At 44.0% G+C, this 12,855-nt stretch overlaps 1 protein-coding gene across 7 annotated transcripts in view; it reads left to right on the forward strand.

Annotated features, from left to right (window-relative positions):
- The first annotated feature begins 9,397 nt into the window (after positions 1-9,397).
- The window catches only part of JAK2 (Janus kinase 2), a 159,146-nt gene continuing 155,688 nt past the window's right edge, over positions 9,398-12,855 (forward strand). For 5 of the 7 annotated variants that reach the window (XM_073345260.1, XM_073345264.1, XM_073345267.1 and 2 more), the window contains exon 1: positions 9,398-9,664. The gene's annotated coding sequence lies outside the window, so the exon portion shown is untranslated. Of the gene's footprint in view, positions 9,665-9,771; positions 10,752-12,855 lie in introns of those variants that run through there. The other 2 variants (XM_073345262.1, XM_073345268.1) reach the window with 2 other exon arrangements.

Genomic DNA, 12,855 nt, shown 5'->3' on the forward strand with positions numbered 1-12,855 from the left:
AGTGTGATGCTGTGGCCAAAAGAGCTAATGCGGTCCTGGAATGCATAAACAGGGGAATCTTGAGTAGGAGTAGAGAGATTATTTTACATCTGTATTTGGCACAGGTGCGGCTGCTGCTGGAATACTGGGTCCAGTTCTGTGTCCAGAATCCAAGAAGGATGTTGATAAATTGAGGGAAGAGCCACAAGAATGATTAGAGGGTTACAAAAGAAGCCTTATAGTGACAGACCCAAGGAGCTCAATCTATTTAGCTTAACAAAGAGAAGGTTAAGGGTGACTTGATGACTCTCTAACTATCTAAAAGGGGAACAAATATTTAATAGTGGTCTCTTCAATCTACCAGAGAAAGGTATAACACAATCCCATGGCTGAACGTTGAATCTAGACAAATAAGGTGACAGGTTTCAGAGTGGTAGCCATGTTAGTCTGCATCAGCAAAAACAACGAGGAGTCCTTATGGCACCTTAGAGACTAACAAGGTGTAAATTTTTAACATTGAGAGTAATTTCCCATTGGAACCAGGTCCTCATTATTAGCTGCTCTAACTTTCCAATGAAGAAAATGATCTTCCTGAAATTTTGTATGATGTATCTTGTGCTAGGGTAGAGTTCTTCTGGGGGAGTTTAGTAAATATTAGTCAAAGAATTTTAAAGTTACAATATGTGAAACTTGCACACACAGCATTTTGTTTACTATGGTGCCCACAGAATAAAGAGGTTGCATTGTTTCTTTGTTCTGGACCTAACATGCTGTAACTTCCCTCAAAAGTACAAATTACAAGGAAGACTGATAGTTAATGTCCTGGATACTTATGCCTACAGTCCATTGAATCTGATATATTGTATAAAAAGCAACATTTATAAATACATATGTTCATACTGTGAACATTTATAAGTATGGCCTAGCCTTCCTCAGACTCCAGCTGCTACTCTGAGTCACAGGTGAGGAATTCAGAGACCAGAGGGAAATGTGGTGCAGGTGGGTAGGGTCCTGGACATTGGCAGAATATGCAGGTGAGGCTAAAAGGGATACAAGAGTACCTAGGATCTTAGCAGAGAGTTGGCACAGAGAGGGAATGGAATAGGGTCAGAGAAGAGAGGGTATAGAAAGTGAGCAAAAGGAACCGGGGCCAGGGCAGACAGAGCCCACCTTGGGAGACTTGAACCCCAATTCAGCAAAGTACTTAAATGTGTCTTTTGCTTTAGGGGGCTCTATGAGATTCATCAAAGCAGGGCTCCCCTTCTGCAGACCTTATTAATCCACCCAGTTTTGGCCTTTATTACAAATGTTCCTCCAGAAACTAACAAACCAACAAACAATTTAATTAAAACAGGGAAGAATGTGAAAGTGTACATTATTAATCTGTATCAAAGTAGCACCTAGAGACCTCCCTCAATCAGGGAGGCCTGTTACACATGTAACTCAAAGGTAGTCCTCATACCAAAGAGTTTATAATCTAAATAAAGAGTTTACAATCTACATTTCAATGGAGGACACCTAACACATCAAAAAATCTTCATTTTATTTACAAAAATTCTATGCCTTTCAAAAAAATCCAAGTTCAAATAAGTCTGCAAATGAACAGCTAAAAGATCCAGCCAGTTCCCCACTATCATATGATCCTTACTATCACCCGGTCTGATTTACTCCCAAATTTAACATTGCCTCACAATGCAATTTTCAAAAATATATACATATGTAAAAAACCCCACAAATTACTACAAGATTATAGGTTTCAGAGTAGCAGCCGTGTTAGTCTGTATCAGCAAAAAGAACAGGAGTACTTGTGGCACCTTAGACACTAACAAATTTATTTGAGCATAAGCTTTCATGGGCTACAGCCCACTTCATCTGATGCATCTGATGAATTTGTTAGTCTCTAAGGTGCCACAAGTACTCTTGTTCTTTTTACAAGATTATAAAACCTCATTGCTTATACATGGGATGCATTTCCAAAGATTCCTTAGTTATCTGTTATTTTCAACTCTGCATTTGTTTTTGCCGATTTCATTGGTGGCAATGTTAAGTTTGGGAAAAAATCAGGTGGGATGATAGCAAGTGAAGAGGGATTATATGGCAGTGCGGAGCTAGCTGCATCCCCTAATGTAACAGACTGGCAATTCTTTTGTGAACACCCCCGTTAGCAAGTTCTGGTGATCACACTGGGAGGTGTTAAATGGGTCCTGCTGGCTTACTGGTTTCCGTATGTAAAGCTCGATGAGAACAGGTAAAGGTTGTTACCACTTCGCTCATGCTGTATATTCCTTCTCCACTCAGAATCACTTCCTCCAGATTACACCTCTTCACCCAGCTTAATTGTGTGTAAAGTTAAGAACACATTACTGGTATTTTAATGGGATGGTCTCACAGTCAACAAGGTTAAACATATGAATCAGTGTGTGCAGGAGTGTGACCTTAGTTGGTAAACTTTATATGTAAATATTCTAATCAGCAAGCCCTGAGTACACTTATGTAAGCGCAAAACACGCTATATTCATTTAATTCCATACCCCAAAGATTTTCCTTTTTATTAATAAAAATATCTTATTATTCAATCAATATGTACAGCACTAACAGACAATTGATGGAGCTCTGAGATATGCTTAAACACCTGGGATCAAATTAGTTTTGAATCCCTAATTCTAGTTAAATAGCACATTACTACTTCTGTATATAGCCAACATATGTAATTTCCAAGGGGACATAGTGTAGGTTGGATGCTGAGGCATAAATGAAAAAGGCATCTATGCTATGTGAAGTAGCTGCTTTGCTCAGCTGGTTATTTCTAGACTTTTGAGGGGTTTTTGGTTTTTTTAGGTAGAAGAATTATTTTATGGAAATTATAATACATTTTATTGGTGTTAAGTAGACTCCACTGAGGCACACTTTCACTCTTAGCTGTTTCCTAATCTGGGTTTTTCTTTCCTAATTCACATCATTATTTCAAATTTATATTATAGTAGTGCCCAGATGCCCCATTAGGATCAGAGCATCATTGCATTAGGCACCGCTCAAACAACTAGGGATATCCTTCCACAAAGAGCTTGTGTTCTTGTAATATATTATATTAAAACTGCATAAAATGGTGGCTGGAAAAATGAATTGAAAAATAAGACTGGAGTAATTCAAACTAGAGCTGATCAGAGTGACCCAAAAGATCAGGGAGTGAAATCCTCCCATCTCCATTGAAGTCAAAGGGAGTTTTGCCTCGTATCCAATGGAGAGTCCTGTGTGGGGACGAGATACATTTCAACCTCTCTAACCCATGGGGAATCTTCAAAAAAATAAAGGCAGTTTGAGCTGGAGGAATATCTCAGTGTTTTCTTTTCCCACAAGACTCACTTCCATGTTGTATCCTATGAGAAGGAGAGACTGTCCTATGTTCCATCTTCAAAAACTTATTATTGCTCGTGATATACAATCCAGAATGAACCCAGCTTGACTTTCTGATCCCAAGCTGAAGTAAAAAACTTTTCTTTTTACTTGTAACTAAGCAAATAAGCTCTGGAAGTCACAGAGACACAGTAAATGTGCAGTACCCCGCAAAGCCATTTATAAAGAGTCACTTTCCAGCAATCAACTGTATTTGAACATTTATTTCCAAAAGTACGGCAGTTAACACAATTACTGGTATTTGCCCACCTACATTCCCATCTGCATAACATTTTGGCTGCACAATAGCTTTCATTTTACTGTAGGAAAAAGATGTACATTCCATTAAAGGAAATCCCCATGCTGCTACTTAAGTGTGACTCAACTGACTCATTAGTAATCAAATCTATCTACATATCAGCACCACACCAACCATTCATGGTACCAGAATATCTGAAGAGCTTTGCAACCTCAGCTACCTTGGGAAGTTTGTGAAGTTTGTGGCGGTAATGTGGTTCACATAAGGCAGCAAAATACATTTGAGAAGAATGAGCAACAAACTGATTTCAGAGTCAATTCGTCTGTCTTTGCAGCAAACATAGCAGAGTCTGCTTCAAAGAAAACAAATTAGACCTGTTTTCAGTATACAAAAGAAAACAGGCAGAGGAAAACAAAAATCGTAAGTTACACCCTGTCAGAATAATGGAATTGTTTAAAAGGATAAACTTTTAGAGCTCCAAAAGGGGATAGTGGCCCACTTGGCTGCTCTAGTTCTTGTAAATTCTTTTGTCTTTGCTCTTGTTTTCCTTTTTCCCATTTGCCTTTATTTTGAACTCATTAGATACAGATACTCCAGTGACTGATGCTCTAGAAATACCTTTGGGGGTACAGGAAGGTATTCGGAATTATACCTGTTTGTTAATTGGGGCATGTTCTTTAAGATGTAAGATGGTCATTTTACCAACTCTTTAATGTGAAAATAATGACTTAGTTGTTAAAACTCTTTAAAAATTTAATTAGTCTTCCTCCTAGCATAACTTCCTCCTAGCATAATAATTAGTCTTACTCTATAGCATAACATTTGGAGATCTTGCATCAAGAAGATTGAAAATAATTTATGTTTCTATAACTTCAAAGGAGAATTAGCACAGAAGATTTTCTGTAATCACTAGAAATGAGCTGGATCTTCCCAATGACAAGATGAAGCCTTCTCTGGGACAACATATCAAACTTTTCAAATTCTCTCCTCTCTGATTCTTTGGACCCTAATACTTACATGCCAGGTCTCTTAGACATGTGACCTGTTACTCACAGTTTCACTGGCCCCACATCACACACACCAGGGACAGCAGAGCTAGAGTACCCTCCTGAGTCTTGTCTGTGATTCTTTTTGACTTGAACACCAGCAGGCTGTAGAGTGGATTTCTCACTGCCTTCCCTTCATACTATTTGGAAAGTTGCACTTTGGTTCCACCTTCCACAATCTTCTGAGGAGGGATTACAGGCACCTATGAATGAGGTGGCCTGGAAAGTGGCATAGAGTATGCAGAGGTAAGAAACCTGGTCATAGATGGAAAGGGATTTAGATGCTCCTCTTCTGTTCTATTCTGTATAGGCTCTTATACTGCCCTCATCACCATAATAACTGAGCACCTTCCAGTAGTACATTAAGCAATGTAACTGCATCTGTCACAGACGGTTCAGCCTGTCTCCAGAGGGAGGTTTGTGTGTGCAGAGTTTTGTTTTATTAGGATTCTTTTTTAAATCTAGACACTTCTAGGTGTTTGTGTTAGAGAAGCATATCGAAGAAGTGCACCTTGTACTTTGAATGGAAGGTGGTGAGGTCTGTGATGGTTCTTAGCTCCTGTGGGAGTTGATTTGCCTGCACACAAGGACTTTTGCTTATGGTAGAGAGCTCACTGTGGCTGAAGAGTGGAACTGCTGACTACAGACTTCATCCAAGAGGTGACACACATTTGTTATTTCACACTGAGCCCCCTCAAAACCAAGGGCTAGCTCTTTGCTTGGCATCATAGGTGCTGGAACTAGGGGTGCTAGGAGTGGCTGCCGTATCCCCTGGCTAGAGGTGGTTTCCATTATATATTGGGTTTACAGTTTGTTTCATGGCTCTCAGCACCCCCACTATAAAAATGGTTTCAGCACCCCTGCTTGGAGTGCCCTTTTTCTACAGTGGGATGCATTACAGTTGTGTCCTTTCAGGATTTCTATGATCATCAACCTCTTAATTGCATGTGTGTTTGTCTTCTCAACCTGCAGCAGAGGGGAACAATGAAGCTCTCTTCAGTAAACATCTGCTAAAGCTACAGTTTGTTTCAGAGAATAATTGTGAACACCGACAGCAAGATGTGTTCAAAAATCTTTGTGCTGTATATATTTGAGGAAAAGGAATGCTTCAGAGACATAATATAAATGCCTCTCTCTGAGGCTGCAATTATAGAAAGAGAATGAGGGAAAGTTTAGCATTCCCTTGTCAACTGACTTTGACAGTAATAACTTTACAACTTGAGAAATTCCCATAAGAGCAGGAGAACAATATGTACATTTCCACAATAATCCATAACAAACAGCCTGATCCTGGAGCATTTGTTTACATGAGCAGCCACGTCTCTGGTAGGAAAAGTTAGCAAATGGTTCCCATACTATGGTTCAGTTCCACCAGTGGTAGCAATATCGGGAGCCCTAAGTATTTGGGCTGCTGCCAGCTTTTTAACCACTGTGTCAGTTAGACTTACTCTTGTTTTTAGCTGCATTTTGGTGTTTCTGCAGTTTCAGCAGAAGTCCCTTATGACATTTACATATACTAGGGCAATTAAAAAAACATATGTACCTAATCCACTGATGCAAGATGTAGCTTTTTAGCTTGTATATATTGCTACAGTAACTCCTCACTTAAAGTTGTCCCCACGCTGTTAAGTTGCTGATCAATTAGGGAACATGCTCATTTAAAGTTGCACAATGCTCCCTGATAACATTGTTTGGCAGCCGCCTACTTTGTCCACTGCTTGCAGAAAGAGCAGCCCTTTGCAACTAGCTGGTGGGGGGCTTGGAACCAGAGTGGACCGGCAGCGGCCCATCAGCTCCTCGCTCCCCTAAGTTCCCTGTGCAGCAGAAGCCCAGCAGGCTATCAATTGCCAGCAGTTCAGCTGTCCCTCCCCCCACTGCCATGTGCTGATGCTGCCCTCTGCCTTGGAGTTGCTCCCAGGAGCCTCTGGCTTGCTGGGAGTGGGGGGAGGGAGCGCTAATGTGCAGGCCTGCAAGCTTCCTCCTCCTAAGCCCTGTCGTGTCCCCCCTGCTCCTGCCACCCGCTTACCCTATCTCCATAGAGTAGGGGGAGGGGGGGGGGGACGACACGACAGGGCTTAGGATGGAGGAAGCTTGCAGGCAGAAGCTGCTGTCTCAACGTCCTGATCTACTTAAAAAGGCAGTGTACTTTGAGTGGGGTCAGCGTACTTAAAGGGGCAATGCGCATCTCTCTCGCTCACACACACACACAAGGGGTGTGTCTCTGTCTCTGCCATGCTGTCTCCCCTCCCTCCATGCGTGCTGCCTTGTAGAGTGTGAGGTTACATTAACAACAGTGTGTTAACCCTTGAGGGCTCAGCTGAATGCTAGTTCATCATTGAGCAGTAAGGCATTCCCTAGGAAATATCCCACCCCCTTCCACCCTCTGACTTCACCACCTCAACCAAGCTTCACAATCATCATTGCTGTGTACAGTATTAAATTGTTTGTTTAAAACTTACACTGTGTATACATATATATATAATCAATATATAAACATATATAATTTGTCTGGTGAAAAAAATTTCCCTGGAACCTAACCCCCCATTTACATTAATTCTTATGAGGAAATTGGATTCACTTAACATCGTTTCACTTAAAGTCGCATTTTTCAGGAACATAACTACAATGTTAACCGAGGAGTTACTGTACTTCATTACCTAAATAACTTCAAGAATTTTGTTAAACCAGATAAAAATCTGAAGAAAGTGCCCATAACGTCTATTTCAGGTAAAGCTGAGTTACAATTTCAGTTCTGAAGCACCTTTATCAGTTGCTTGTAACATCCTCAAACAAATTCTGGTCACACTTTATATTAACATTTATATTAGTTTATAAAGGGATAATAAATGATTAACATATAAGTATGTTGAAGACATGAATAGTATGTGCTTAGATGGCTGTAAGTACAGCAGTAGAGTGTTATAGATGATTACAAGCAACCTACTGCACTGTTCCTCTCATTAACAATCTATAATAATTGAGTAACTATTTATTTAAACACCTAGTAATCAGCAGGAGGCCGAGGCCCTAGAGCAGTGGTTCTCAACCAGGGGTATGCACAGGTCTTCCAGGAGGTACATCAACTCATCTAGATATTTGCCTAGTTTTACAAGTGGCTACATAAAAAGCACTAGCAAAGTCAGTACAAACTAAAATTTCATACAGACAGTGACTTTATACCACTTTATGTGCTATACACTGAAATATAACCACAATATTTATATTCCAATTGATTTATTTTATAATTATATGGTAAAAATGAGAAAGTAAGCAATTCTTCAGTAATAGTGTGCTGTGACACTTTTGTATTTTTTATGTCTGATTTTATATCCAAGTAGTTTTTAAGTGTGATGAAACTTGGGGGCACGCAAGACAAACTGGTTGCCTGGGAACAGAGGTGGTGCCAGCCCATTGGGGACCCCAAGCAGAAATATTTTTGGGGCCCTCCACAACACAATAAAAAGCAAAAGGGAACCTCCCTGCTTGAGCTGCTTTGGGCATAAGAAATTACTTAGTCTGTGCCCAGCTCGGGCTCTGCCTGGAGGCTCCATCACACCACTAACCGCAGATAGGTTTGATAGAAAAGGGACCTTGGTGGCTCCGGTCAGCACTGCTGACTGGGCCATTAAACGTCTGGTCAGTGACGCGGCGGGGCTAAGGCAGGCTCCCTACCTCCCCGCAGCTCCCGGAAGTGCCTGGCGTGTCCCTGCGACCCCTAGGTGCAGGGGCCAGGGAGGCTCCGCAGGCTGCCCCTGCCTCGAGTGCCAGCTCTGCAGCTCTCATTGGCCAGGAACTGCAGCCAATAGGAGCTGCGGGGGCGGGGCCTGGAGGCACAGGCAGTATACACTGTGCAGAGCCGTGTGGGTGCACCTCAGCCCAGGGGCTGGACATGCTGGCCTCTTGTGGGAGTAGGGAGCCTGCCTTAGTCCCACTGTGCTGTCTGGCTGGAGTCCATACCCTGAACCCTCTCCTGCATCCCAACCCCCTTCCAGACCGCCCACCTGCACCCCAAACCTCTGCCTCAGGTCGGAACCCCCTCCTGCATCCAAACTCCCTTCCAGAGCCTGCAGCCCCTGCCTCCCCTCCCACACCCAAACTCCCTCCTGGAGCCTGCACCCCCTCCTGCACCCTAATCCCCTGCCCCAGCCCTGAGCCCCCTCCCACACTCTGAAACCCTTGGCCCCAACCCAGTTCCCCCTCCTGCATCCCAAACCCCTCATCCCAGCCCTACCCCAGAGCTCACAGTCTGTACTTTCCCCCCCTCCCAGCCCTGAGCCCACTCCTGCACCCCAATTCCCTGCCCCAGGATGGAGCGCCTCCTGAACCCCTCATTTCTGGCCCCACCCTGGAGCCCTCACCCCCTCCCACACCCCAACCCAGGAAAAGTGAGGGTGGGGGGAGCAGGCCACGGAAGGAGGGGGGACTGGAGTGAGCAGGGGCGGGGCAGGGGGATGTGGGTTTTGTGCAATTAGGAAGTTGGCTGCCGCAGAGCCCCTGTCTGCGGGCCCTAAACCCTTCCCCGGCAGAGACACATCCCCGCCTCCCACAGCGCCTCCGGGCCCGCTCCCCTTTGCTCCAGGAGCGCCTCTCCCACCCAGGCTTCTTCCCTGGGGTCCCCATCGCCTCTCCTGGGCGGGGTGCGCCCCACAGAGCCCTCTGGCCTCGCTGCCGCGGGCTCCGCTCCCTGCTGGGAGCTGCGCGGCGAGATCCGCGGGGCCCGCCCGGCTGTGGGTGTGTGGCGGCGGCGGGCGGGGGGAGAGCCCGGTCCTTGGCTCCTCCCTCCGCCGGAGCCTGCTTCTTCCCCAGCCTCTACGTGATGACGCGCCGGTGACTCGCCGGGGCCCCTGGGCACAGGCCTGTCGAGCCCAGCGCCGCGAGCTGGCCCCCGAGCCCGCGCCAGGGTCCCGCAGCGCAGCGCGGCCGGCCGGCCAGCCCCGGGGCGCCGCTTCCCGCTGCGGCTCGCGCGGAGGGAGCCAGGCGCCGCGGGGTGAGTAGCCAGCGGCGCGGCGCGCCCAGGCACCCGGCTCTCGTCTCTGTCCCCCCGGCACAGTGCAGCCCGTCCGACGGCCCGCGGGAAGGAGCTCGGGGAGCAGCGGGGGGAAGGAGAGGCGGCGGCGGCGGGGGCGTGGGCGCAGTTGTGCATCGAGAGAGCGAACTTCTTGCAGCGAGCTAGAAGCCCCGCTCCAAACAGGCTCGTGTGTGTTGAACATCCAAAGGAGTAGTAACGATGTAGCATACATAAAATCTGTAGAGGTGCCTGAGTGTGGTTTTTACATGTTTCCGGAAAGAGATCCTAAAAGGAAAAAAAAAAAAGGGGGGGGGAATTTATCCCCCTTTGTAATTGCAATTGTTTGGTTTAGGCTTTAGCTGCAGAGTGAGGGAGAGAGATGAGGAATGTTTCTACTAAGCAGGAAAGGCCTTTCCTCCTCTTTTCGGATGGTGTGTATGTAGTTCGCTTGAATCTCTGTCCTGTGCATAAATAATACGCCCAACAACTACCTGATGTACCTTTGTGTGAGAGATTTATCAGTGCCTGACAAATGTAAGGATTTGTTTTCCTCTTTCTGCCTGTTGCGCCTCAGGGAGGATAATAAAATATAAATATTGGACTTTAAATGGAAATAATTTTGTTGCGGCTTCCTTGTGTGGAGGTATTTGAATCTTCATTTGGCTGATGTGATTTGATTTTTTTTTTTTTTTGGTAAATAGCTTAGTTTGGAACCATATAGTTTCCTCAGACATGGGTTTATGTGGCTTAATAATTCTTATTTTCAGGAGATAAGGGTTTTGGGGAGAGGAAGGTACCTTTTATGTGCAGTCCTATATTACTGAGGTCTCTAATTGGCAAACCAAAATGATTAAGTAGTAATCTCTTCTTCTCTCTGTCTGTTGGTAAAGGGAAATGGATTGCCCTGTCCCTGATATTAGTAAACTATTAGCTGTAACAGTGGGCTTTTCTTTGTGGTCTGCTGAGCAGAGAGAGGACCGTTCAAGAATAACTGGAGTCTGAGAAAATTGTGTTGGCGACGCTGGTTTCATAATTGGTTTTGAACAGATTAGCTGTTGAGCCATCGGTAAGTTTTCTGACGTCTTGTGCCAAGCTTTCTCCCTTCCCACTCTCAGCCATCAGATTTAATGCATGTATGGCCTTCGTGTGTTATAAAATATATTTATACTTGTATGTTAGGAAAAGTAGGGAGAGAGAGGTAGCTCTATAGAGAGAGGAAGAGGACAGATTCTGACAGGTGACATTGACTGGCTTCTTTTCCTGCCCCAAGCTGCCTGGTAATTACAATATGTGTGATGCTGCTGTGGTCTGACTTAGGTCTTTTCTTCCCTGCTTTGGATAAATGGGATGGTGGTGTGAGGGCCAGGTAGGATACAAGCATTGCCATCATGGATCAGAACAAATAGTGTATCCTGTTTCTGGTGATGACTGGTACCAGTTGATTCGGAGTAAGGTTCTAAAACCCCTGTAATGGACAATTACACAGTAAAGAGCCTCACTGGTAAGAGTAGGAAGGAATAATGATGCTAGTCAATAGCTTGTGGCTCTCCCCAGAGAAGGAGAGGGAAGGGATTTTATTGCTGAACTGTTTGCAGGGCTTTTTCATTTTTTTGTAAATGCCAATGACAATATAGGGAAGTTGTGTTTGGGAGGGGAAATTTTAATCAGCAGGAAGCTTACACAAAGTTGCAATAGATGAGTTAACATTCTTGAGAGATGCATTAGATTGTTGTGTAGGGCAGTAAAAGGGAAAATGAAAGGAGGCTAATGCTGTTGCTCTTGCTTCTCCTTCTCCTTACTTGCTGTCGTTAGGAGAGCGGTGGATAGAATAATGTAGGAGTTGAAATATGCTATGTGGAATAGCTGCTTTCAAACGAGGTGGAAAAAAACTCTTATGCACAACCACAGAGTATGACGTAAAGGAAGCTAGTTGTGGTAGCAGCTGTAATGTTTCTTTACTCATTTGTCAGTATCAGTGAGGACTGTTAATCTGAATCCAGTTCTGTTTCTCTATAAGTCTCTAAGCTTTATATCTTAGCCTGGGGGCATATGAGATTTTTACAATACACATTCATGTAACTAAAAAGAAAAATTCATGTTTTTATGGTTATATCTGCACTAATTTCAGTGGACTCTGTGGGTGCAGGGTTCCACCCCATGGTTCTCAGCACAGGATCAGGGCCAGTGAGGCTACTCATCTGAGTAAGACAAGCAGGATTTGGCTGAGTTTCAGTTCAGGATCATGTTTGTATTTTTCCCATTAGATTCATTGGTTCACACACAACTTCTCTAGTTCTTTCTATAATTTAATTTTTCTTGAATATTTGGGCATGGCATTTGCAGATTATTCCATAAAGTGTATTTGTATCTTCGGAAACTTTAAAAGCAAAACTAAAGCAAATAAAAATACTGAGACTTACAAAAAGACACTACTGTGCATTCAGTATTTTCATCTGAGGATTTTTAATATGTGTATTTTATTAGATATGTATAAAATAACAACATTTTGCTGGATGGTATAACATTCCACAGAGCATCTTGTGTCCTTCATCATTAAGGCAAATGGAAGTTACCATGCAGGACCAGACCATTGGTCCGTTCGTTAAGTCTGACAGCCTGTTGCTTGCAATGGTCAGTACCTGGCTGATGCTGAAAAGAGAGGTGATTTTTCCCAACCCTCCATATTGAACTTGTCTAGTTATGCAATGCTGAGCATGAGGGGAAATATTGTATAACAGATGAACAGACTAAAGACTAAAAAGAGAAAAGGAGGACTTGTGGCACCTTAGAGACTAACAAATTTATTTGAGCATGAGCTTTCGAGAGCTACAGCTATGGCCCGAATGCTGCCCCAGCAAGTGTGCCGCCCCAAGCACCTGCTTGCTTTGCTGATGCCTAGAGCTGGCCCTGCTTGGACGGTACGCTGTCACCACCAAGTGATTTAGATAAAGAATCAGGAAAAGGACCACTTGGAATTCCTATTTTCCCCAAAATATCCCCCCAAGTCCTACACCCCCTTCCTGGGGAGGCTTGAGAATAATATACCAACCAAATAGGGAAATCAGATTCCTAAAAAAACAGAACTTTATTATAAAGGAGAAAAAAAAGTAAAAGAAGCACCTCTGTAAAATCAGGATGGAAGATAACTTTACAGAGTAATCAGATGCAAA

This window comes from Lepidochelys kempii, chromosome 5 (genome assembly GCF_965140265.1).
Source record: "Lepidochelys kempii isolate rLepKem1 chromosome 5, rLepKem1.hap2, whole genome shotgun sequence".
NCBI classification, from domain to species: Eukaryota; Metazoa; Chordata; order Testudines; family Cheloniidae; genus Lepidochelys; species Lepidochelys kempii.